Source organism: Dipodomys ordii, unplaced genomic scaffold (assembly GCF_000151885.1).
Source record: "Dipodomys ordii isolate 6190 unplaced genomic scaffold, Dord_2.0 Scaffold14, whole genome shotgun sequence".
Taxonomy (NCBI): Eukaryota; Metazoa; Chordata; class Mammalia; order Rodentia; family Heteromyidae; genus Dipodomys; species Dipodomys ordii.
The window spans coordinates 12,888,719-12,898,743 of record NW_012267230.1 but is presented as its reverse complement, the minus strand read 5'-3'; positions in this window follow the sequence as shown (position 1 = coordinate 12,898,743).

The window sequence follows — 10,025 nt, the reverse complement described above, 5'->3', positions numbered from 1 at the left end:
GGCTGCCCTCACTCTCCACCCGAGTCCAGGACCTTCTAATGGACTGCAGGCAGGCCCCCAGGGTAGCTGGCCATCCATAAATACTGGGTCACACTTCTGATGAGAACCTTGAGAAGTCGATCGCATGCTAAATTCCCTCCTTCCCTTCACGGGGATTATTTATTTATTATTTATTTATTTTAAAAAGCAGCCCTCAAGTTGACAAGAAAATTGGATCATAAATTAATCGTTTACACTCTGGTAAATGTATGCACCGTCGAAATGACACGGCACGGGGCCTATTTTTTTAATTTTATTTTATTTTTATCAGAGAAAAACATCAGATGAGTGATCGACCGTTTCAATCACCCGCCTCAAAGTCGGGGAGGAAGAAGGCCGGGAAGTCTTCAGTAATTGCTGGTTGTCAGACATTCCCTAAATCAGGCCAGCAATTCCTGTCTTCTTTCTTGAAGGGTGGTTGGGTCATAAACCAGGATGCAACCAAGCTGGCACAGCAGAGTGGATCCTGTCATGTTCTCTGCAGCCAGCCCCAGCTCTTCTTTGGAACTTGTGTCTGGTGGGCCTTCGTGAAAGCACGGTCTGTTCGTGGGGTTGGTGGAAATCTCAGCCTTCTGTCGGTAGACCCAGAAACCTGCCATTATTTCATTTTGATACACAGAATTAAGCGACTCTGCGACTCCAGTTCCCCAGACCACTTCCTCTTTGTTTACGTCCAGTCATTAGAAGATTCATTGAGTCCTACCTCCTACTCATGACCTTTCCATCCCTGGGGAGTGGGTGGGGGGCAGGCATGTCACCCCATCTCGGTCTATGATCTCTCTGAAGTTTGGGACCTGGGAGATGGAATGGCAGCATAGGCTGGTCTCTGGACACTCCCTTGGCTGATGCGGGCCTTCTAAGGGAGACCGAGGCCTTCATTCAGCATTTGCAGTGGAACACTCCGGAGCTCTTCATCTCAGGGATTATTCCCCGGTGAGCTGGGGATTTTGACCCTATGACAAGACATTGTGTCATGGTGACTGAAGGTCCCTACAAGGCTCACGTGTGTGTGTGTGTGTGTGTGTGTGTGTGTGTGTGTAAGTGTGTAAAACTTGGCTCCCAGTAGGGAACCAAGCGACCTTTAATGACCTTTAAGTCTCCCGACAAAGCTCCTGAGGTAAAACTCTCAGGTTCAGTTTCAAATGTTTCATTCCAGCCAGCCCGTCTTGGCATCCACCAGGGAGGGCTTGTGTCCAGGCAGAGCCATGGGCTGCTCACCCCAGGGCACCCGGAAAGCTGGGATGTATGCCAATGAGCCACTGTCCCCACCTAAGCCCCACCCCCTCTAGTCGCCATTCAGTGTGAACTCACCAATCATCATGCAGCGTAGACACAGGTGATGGTATAGTGTGAATTCCCTTTGGGATGGTACCCCAGGGTTCCGTTGCTCTTGGTTCTATCCCTGACCTTGAACTTGAATGTCAGGGGGACTCTAGGCTCAGATGTGGACCTGCTGTTTGACCTTGAACAGTCTGCTAAATTTCATCGGCTTGTTTCCTGCCCTGAGAAACAAAAGGGAGAGAGTGCTGATCCAGGCATATTGTGGAAATTAATTAGTTTCTGAAGTGCTGAGAACAACAGATGAAAGGCTTCGAGTGGAAATTATTTTGTTTTTAAAGGAATAATCGATGTGCGCGAATAAAAGAGAACTTACTGAACTGAATTAAAGGTACTTGGCCCGCCAGTAGGAGTCGGGGGTGGAGAGGAAGGAAGAATACTGCTTTTTATTTTTTATTTTTTGCAGAAAACCCTAGATTCGCCCCAAAAATAGTAGGGGAAAAATTGGCTTTTTTCCCCCTCTGTGATTTTGAAAGGATGAGAAATTAGGCAGAGGAAAAGAACAAGAAAAACAGGGGAATGTGGGCCGTTTAGCTACATTTCAGAGTAACTCTCCTAGATAAACAGATATGTACACACACACACACACACACACACACACACACACACATACACACATTCCTTTGCCAGTTGTCTATATTTCTTTGCCAGTTGTCTGTGATTAGGTCATTAGCCAAATGCTTATAAATTGAAACAGCTCATCCAAGATCCCCAGAGACCTCACGGCCTGATGTGTGTCCTTGGGAGAGATGGGGATAGGTTGGATGTGGTAGTACGTGTGTGGAAATCCCACAGCTATTTTATCTGAGCAAGACTGGGAGCTGTTTGGCGGGGGTGGGGAGGGGGGCATGTCACTATTCAAAACCACTTTCGTCCTGGTTACATGTGGATTTGTCTCCAACAAAATATTGGTTGCCTTTGATGGAGGCAGAGCATGACAAGTCGGAGGAAGGTCAGCAGAGCAGTCCCGGGCCATTCAGTTAGGGGAGTGGTGCTGGGGATGTTCTGATGTGGAGGGCCTGATTTGAGACTCTAGGCATCCCCGCCCCACCTCCACCCCTGCCCGGGGGCAGCAGAGGCCACCAGGGATGTGGTATCTTCCACAAATCAGAGTGGAATTTTAGCATTCACTCCAGGTCCCCCACGTCAGATGGAAACTGTTTGTGGCATGGGCTGTTTCTTCTTAGATTTTGGTGCCTGCATTTTATAACACAGTCCTGGCTATACTGTGACCAGTTCTTTCCAAGTCGACTCTTAATGGCTCTAGAACGTGGCTGTGGCATGGCTATCTTGAAATTTTTCTGTTCTTTTTTCCCCCTCTCCTTCTCTCTTTTAAATACGAAGGCTACTTTGGTTTTCAACCTTTATATTCAGCTCTGCCATAAATATTTGTGTTCAGAATCTACAGAGCTGCAGAGAAGCCACTACCTTGCTGCAGGCCCATGGAGTTTATTGAAATGCTGTATGTGAGTCTACCAAATTATCTTTAAAGTACCGTAGAACTTTCTCAAGTGATAGGTATGTTCATTGCCTGGATTGTGGCAACGGCTTCCAGTTTCTATGCCCATGGGCTTGGGGTTCATTTATTTATCTGCATATATTTGCATACACATTAAATCTACGCAATTTTAATGTGCCCATTATATTCCAATAAAGCCGTTAAAGAATGAGCAACAGCAGTTTTGTCTTATAGCAGCAACGGAGTAGCTAGCTTTGGACTAATACAGATAACAATGATAAATCCTGGACAAGGTAGCATTAAATATTGCCATCTCTTATAGGGCATCCACCAGTAAACATGAGGAGGTGGACATGAAAGAAGGCTGACCTTGGGTGGTAGGAAAGGCAGCTGGGGGAAAGTTCAGATCCTTGGCACTTGCCCTGGGGTACAGGGCAGGCAGGAACCAATCGTGAGGATGGAAGTCCGCGAACACAGCATGTGGCGGTAGGTGGGGGAGGAAGCTCCGGGGGTGCCTGTGAACCTGCCCAGGTCCTCGTTGACCTCTGATATGTGCATGCATAAACATTGTTCCAGGGCAGCCCCCGGGAAGCATTCGTGGGAGGGCTGGAGTAAGCCAGTGGACATGGGCTGACCAGAGTAGCTATGCAGAATGGAAGTTCACACCCAGCCAGTCTTTCTGCCTGCTGCCAAATGAAAACCAACGCTTCTCAGAGTGAGATAACAAAATCCACTCTCTGAGATTCATCAGCCAGGATGGCCTTTATTTTTTTTTTTAAATCATCAGATGTGTGAAGAAACAGAAAATCATCTCCCATATTAATGAAGAAGAAAAAAGAGAGAGAGAAGGCTCCTTCTTGACATGACTAATGTCTGACTCCACAGCTAAGGGCAGGAAGTAGTGTAAATCTGCATGATCATTTAATGGAAGGGGCAGTCATAGGAAGCAATGAGTTAAGACTGAGAACACGGCCTCTCCTGATGGTCTTACCTGTAGGACACAGGGGTGGGAAGGCTAGCCCGTTTGGTGCACCTCAGTGTACGTTGCTGAGTGTGAAACATGGGGGGAACTCCTCTCTGCACAGAACACCAGAAGTGGACTATGGATCATCTAAGTCCCAGAAAGAGGAATGGTGAGAAGATGGTGTGTGTTTGATAGCCGAATTCTCCCCAGGACCCACAAATTACCACATGCTTCACCCACTCAAGAAGCTCAGGAGAACTCTAGCCAGTGTTTTAAACACCCAGAGCACATGACAGCCATATAAACAAAAGACAATAACTTCCAACGCACACCGCAAGCAAATATAGGCTGTGTATAAGGAGCACAAGAAAGCCAGAGTGGCCAGCAGACTATAGGATGGCATCTTTCCACTGCTCAAAGAGAACAGGGATGCACAAATCCTATCTGTGCTTATCTGGAAGTTGTTCTTGCCAGGAATTTGGACGCCATGATCACAGTCTGCCCCATTGTGGTTGTATTTGTGGATAGCATTTAAGAGGGAATGAAGTCGAATGAGGTTATGGTGGTCCCTAAATCAACAGCACTTGTAGCCCTTCAAGAAAAGTCAGACATGCTTGAGAAGGATACTGTGGGTGGACCAGAAGATAGTACTCACCAGCAACCCACCCAGGCTGACCCTTTATCAGACACCCGGCTTTAACAACCACAAGAAAGTTGATTCTGTTTTTGAAGCTGCTTAGACAGCCCAGGCCAGCTAAACATAGATTTATCTTCGAGTAACTTCACTTTTCAGGAGACTGGTCAATAGAGTATATATACATATTCTCAAGTGTGTAATATTTCACATAGGGGCTAGTTATTAGATATTGATCTCTCTGTCTCTGTCTCTCTCTGTCCTTTTTCTTTCTCTTCTGGGAGAGAGCAGTCCCAGTTTCCTTGAGAAGGTGGGGTTTAGGGGATGAGAGGCTTTCAGGTTTCAAATGAGAATGCCGAATTAGTGGGGTGTGTGTGTGTGTGCGTGCCCACTTCCTGCTGAGAACATCCCATTGCTACAAAGAGGACCAGGTCCCAGCAGCATCCGATGAGGACTTGAAGCATTTGAGGTGGAGCCTCTCCTCAGATTGAGCTCCTGGAAATAACCTCAGCATTGACTGACCCCCATGTCCAAGAGAGAAGCCCGTGAGCTTAGGTGAGAGGAAGTGATAGTGAACTTCCGCCTGACCCCCTTCCCATAAATAGGATGTGGTCCCCCCCATGTCTCTTTCCCAGAGCTCAAGCTAATTCTAGAAAGGGCTATAAAGCCAGGACTAAATTAAACACTAGATGTTTATGCCTTACACAATGATCAAGAAGCTGGCTGTGAGTTTTAATAGAAAAACTTATTGTAAATTCTGCACTCTGCAACACAGAAATGTCTGTCATCGCTATAAATACTGTGAAGAGTCTTGTGGGGCGTCTGTCATTGTACCAACCCGGGAGCAGATGGATTCGTTTTCAGGCAGAGTTAGAAGGTGCTTTGAGGACAAGCAATGTCTTCTTTAGAGAGTCAATTAGTCAGGGTAAGCAAGGTTATGCTGCAGTAACAAATTGACTTGCCAAGCATCAGTAGTTTCATAGGACACTGCTATCTATTCGCATCTTCAGGAAGTCATTGGGGACTGTGTTCAAAACAGTGATTTGGGAGTTCAGGCTGGGTAGACTCCACCATTTTATGAGTTGTGGAACACATCATTTCCTCCATCATCCTCACAAAGGGAGACAAGAGAGAGTATTATGCTTCAGCCTATAATTAAGTGGGTCTCCTTCATGAAAACCAGCCACGTAGCTGACTTAACAATGGCATGATTGGAGCTCAAGCCTCGTGAAGCCAGAAAACGAAGGAAAAACCAACATGGAAATGAGCCGTGGTAAAACCAAAGGTGGACTGTAAATCTCCAGAATGCTCGAGTCATGATTTAGAGATGGCCTAGAAACCACACAACCTGTAGAGTTTCTTGTTCTGAGGAGTTGTTTTGGGTATATTTACCTAATGGTGATTGCTAAGACTCACAGAGAATGTCAAGGAAGCCTGGTGCTGTAATTAGAGACTCGAATGGCTTAGCCAGAATTGAACGTACCTGTATCATCTACACTCCAGGGAATTCACCCAGCAGGATGGGGGACTCAGAACTCACTTCTGAGAAGGCATACAGCTCCTCCTCCCCCCCATGGAGACCCCACTTCTCACCTATGACTCGGTAGATCAGTGTTTCCAAATGTAACGGGACTCAGTTTCCCTCTTTCAAGATGGCGCCACCCAACCCCATGAGTTTTGAAAGCCATAGGATGTGGACTGTATTTTTTTTTCTGAAAACCAAAGGATTTTCTTTCCTGGTGCAGCCAATGCCCTCGGAGATGCTCAATCACACGGTGGTGGCTGCACAGAAGATGTTGGGCTCACTCAGAAGTCTCATGCACCATGCCGCCAAAGGACATAGCATGTAGACAAGAAGGAAAGTCATTCGTGCTGAGGTGTTGTTATTAAAAATGGGTGGGGAAGGATTAATACTTTCCAACAGAAGGTGGGGGGGATAAGTGATTGTTTTAGGGTCATTTGGTCATTTGGAGGCCAGCTCTTTCTTTTTCTTCCATTTGTGGGAAACTATTTTTGGAAATTGAGGGCTTTTTTTTCTTTCTTTCTTTCTTTCTATAGAAGCCCGTTATTGCTACTCTGAGTCTGTGGTAATAGGATTTTGAAGAGCTCATCCTGTCCTAGCCTGAGCCAATTCACAATGTGTCTGACACGGTGCTGTGGATTGACAGTTGTGGGACTACCTCTACCTCCCCCCCCCATGATAGGGCCCTCACATTCCCAACCAATGCATTATTGTGAAGGGAATTTGAAAACCCGTGTGGGGTCTCTGTCAGGTCGCCAGCCACTCAGAGCTGGGAAAGGGAGAGGACGAGCTGCTGTTGGAGGAGCAGGAGTGAGCCATTGTGTGGATATGGAGGTGGGTCCCGCACGGTCCTCCTGCTGGCCTGTGACCCGCCATGCCAGTGCCTTGACTGCTGTTCTCCTTCAGTGAGGGTTTCTGGGCCGACAGGCCTGCTGAGGCCCAGAGGAAATAGGCTATTTTGAGAGAGGCTTGGAAAATGCTGGGCATGGCGCATGAATGTGGTGCTATGACTGGCTATCACTGATGGGGGTCAACCAGCCATTGACCTGTCACTCTCTGTCTGTCATGTATCTGTCTCTATGTCTGTCTTTATCTACTTCTGTTCATCTCTATTTTCCTATATCTATCTAGTTCTCTATAGAATTCTCTCTCATCTGTTTATCATCTGTCCAGCTTGATCAACTACTGTCATCTATCTGTCTGTCATCTCTCAATCCTCATGCATGTCCCTAAATCCTTGCCTGTACCTCTTCAACTGTACCTGTGTCATCAAACTTGTATATGTCCATATCAATACGTAGTATGTATGCACACACACGCACACATACCATGTATGGGAGACACTGAACTCATGTAATACAATTAGAAGTGACGAAGGTCGTGTTTGGGTTTTAATTTCATTCACTCATAAGCACAACCCATCTGGCTGCTTTTGTGTGGTGTCGTAGCCTTACTGTATGGGTTTTCTCTGTAGCTCGGAGCACCATTTGCCACTCTGTGCATTGCTCCAGGGTTCTTTCCTTTTGAGGGGGTCACTGATCTCCACCACCTGTAACCTCCCTGGAGGTCCAGGGCCTTTGTGTCTGACTCATCAGCATCTGCTCACAGGATGGTGCACACCTGGCCCGTCAGACAGAGGTGCAGATTTGAATAACGGAACGGGTCTGCAGGCCACCCTCACAGTACCCTTCCAGCACTGCCGTTTTATGGCAGATGTGTAATCCTGGCAAGCATTTCTGATGCTGTGAAATGTGAATGGGTGTCCTGTTTAAAGCTGAGCTCATGGAGCTGGGCATGGTGGCCATCCCAGCTACTTGGGAAGCAGAGATAGGAGGATTATGATGAAGGTCAGCCTGGGACAAAAGCTTGAGACCCTATCTGAAAAGCTGTGTGTGTGTGTGTGTGTGTGTGTGTGCACACAACACACAAATGTTGGTGAATACAAAAGCATTGCAGGGCACAGGGGAATCACATATGTAATTCCCTCACGGTGGCTTCCTGAAACGGATCTATAAGGTATCCTTGTGCACATGGGCAAAGAGCCCTCTGCAGAACCTAACCCTTTTCCGAGGTCAGACACTCGTTCTGGGCATCCCTAGGCCTTCCTACCTGGCTGTCTGCTTATCTGGGTCTTTGCATGACACCACTGTAGAGTGACTGACAGACCTTGGGTGGGTGCTGTGTCTTGGTTACCCTCATTCTACTGGGGCAGATCAGTATGTGGAGGACAGGTTCACGGTCCCCGGTCAGAGGTACCTGCCCCCATATGGAATTGGGATACCCTGCTCTAGTAACAGAGTGACAGCCTTCGGTCCAGAGTTTTTAATGGGGATTTCCGTGTAAGTAGGCAAGACTGTGACATTGAACTCGATGCCTGTGACCTTGAACTCAGTCTCCACCCCACCACAGTAGGCTGGGATGCCTCAACCCAGCTTCCAATTTAGGGGCTGACCTGCTCTGCCCAGTGGCTTCCTCTGGCCAGACTTGGCTTGGCTCTCTGTGCATCTGCTAGAAATGAGAGGTTTCTTATTCCTTGGAGAGACCCAGAAGAATCACAGAGAGGCAAAATGATTGGCAGGGACTCCACCATACAGGGAGGGGGTGGTTGGAGGGGGATGAAGATCTGAAACAGGACCAGCATGCCCAGACTGATCTTGGACCAACCTGTGTACAGACTCCTTAGCTTAAGGAAAACAACTCTAGCCACACACATATCAGAGTCTCTCTGAGGATAAAAAGGAGATGGGGAGCGGGAGGAAGATGGCAGCTCCCACATAGTTTGCAAACTTTGCTGCTCGAAGAAGCGTTGTTATCAACGATGATAATGATTCAGAAGTCCTGGCAAATCATCTTCTTGCTTTTAGAAAGCCGTCTCCAGCAGTAGCCTTGCCTGTCAGTCATTCATCTACCTCTCCATAGAATTGTACATCCCGTGATCAGTTCTGAACGGTGGCGATGTTGAAATGTCCCGCTAGCTACATCCAGACTGTGGCCACAGACATGGTACAGGTATCGCCAGAGCTATCAGTTCAATTTGGAAACAGACAAACCGTGGGTCGCGATGCTATTTAGGAGCTTAAAAGAAACGAGAAAAAGAAAATCGCTCCTCTCCCCTGTTCCCTTGGATAAGGCCAGCCTCCTGCCTGCTCTTGGGTTTTGTGATTAGAAGTTCTTGTTACGTCTTGTGAAATAGGAAGTAGCTTGTCAGAAGGAAGCCTTGGACAGTGGCCGATTTTTCACACAATGTGAATCAAAATCTTTTCTTAATAGAATAAACAAGTAGTGACACTGACACGAGAATTGCACGCACAGACAGTTTCATTTAGGAACTTCAGTCTAAATGGAGAGAAAGAGAAAGGAGAAAGAGGGGGAAGAGAGAGAGAGAATGAGAGAGAGAACAAAAGAAAGAGAGAGAGGGGGCGCTAAGAACCAAGAAAATGATGGAATCATAGGCCCGGTCATCAGAAGCGATCCTGAACTAGCCTGTGTTCTCTCTCACCCTTCGTACGACGCTAGTGGATGTTCTCTGGTCCACGTGAACACCTTCTCTGTCCTGGTCAACCTGATCATGTCTCCACTGGAGGGCTCCGAGGGGCGCTTGCCTGCTCACACCTGCTCCACAAGGCCCAGTGGTCCCCAGCTACCTCCTGGAGACTTTCCCTGCAGCCAGGCACCACAGACTTGTGTTCTGTAGTGGGAGAAAACACTCTCCAGTGTCTTGGAAGCCTTCGGGTGTGGCAGTGCCCACAGTGATAAGTCCATTTTATGGTGGGAACAAAGACCCACCCTCCATGATGAAACCCACGCTCTGCCTGTACTGCCCTGAACTCCTCAGGTTGCTCTTTAGAACAACTCATCACAAACAAGGCTACTGATTTCACGGCTGCTGATGAATATGCAGTATGCTAACGTAGGTTGATTTTATTTTTTCTCTCCTGGAGATTGGGTCTTGCGATGGAACCCAGGATGGATTTTCCTGAGATGACGGACCTGGACCACCATACCTTGCTCCGAAAGTGACTTTTGATTCTCTGAACCATCTTCCATGGACTGATGTTTGCTTTGGTTC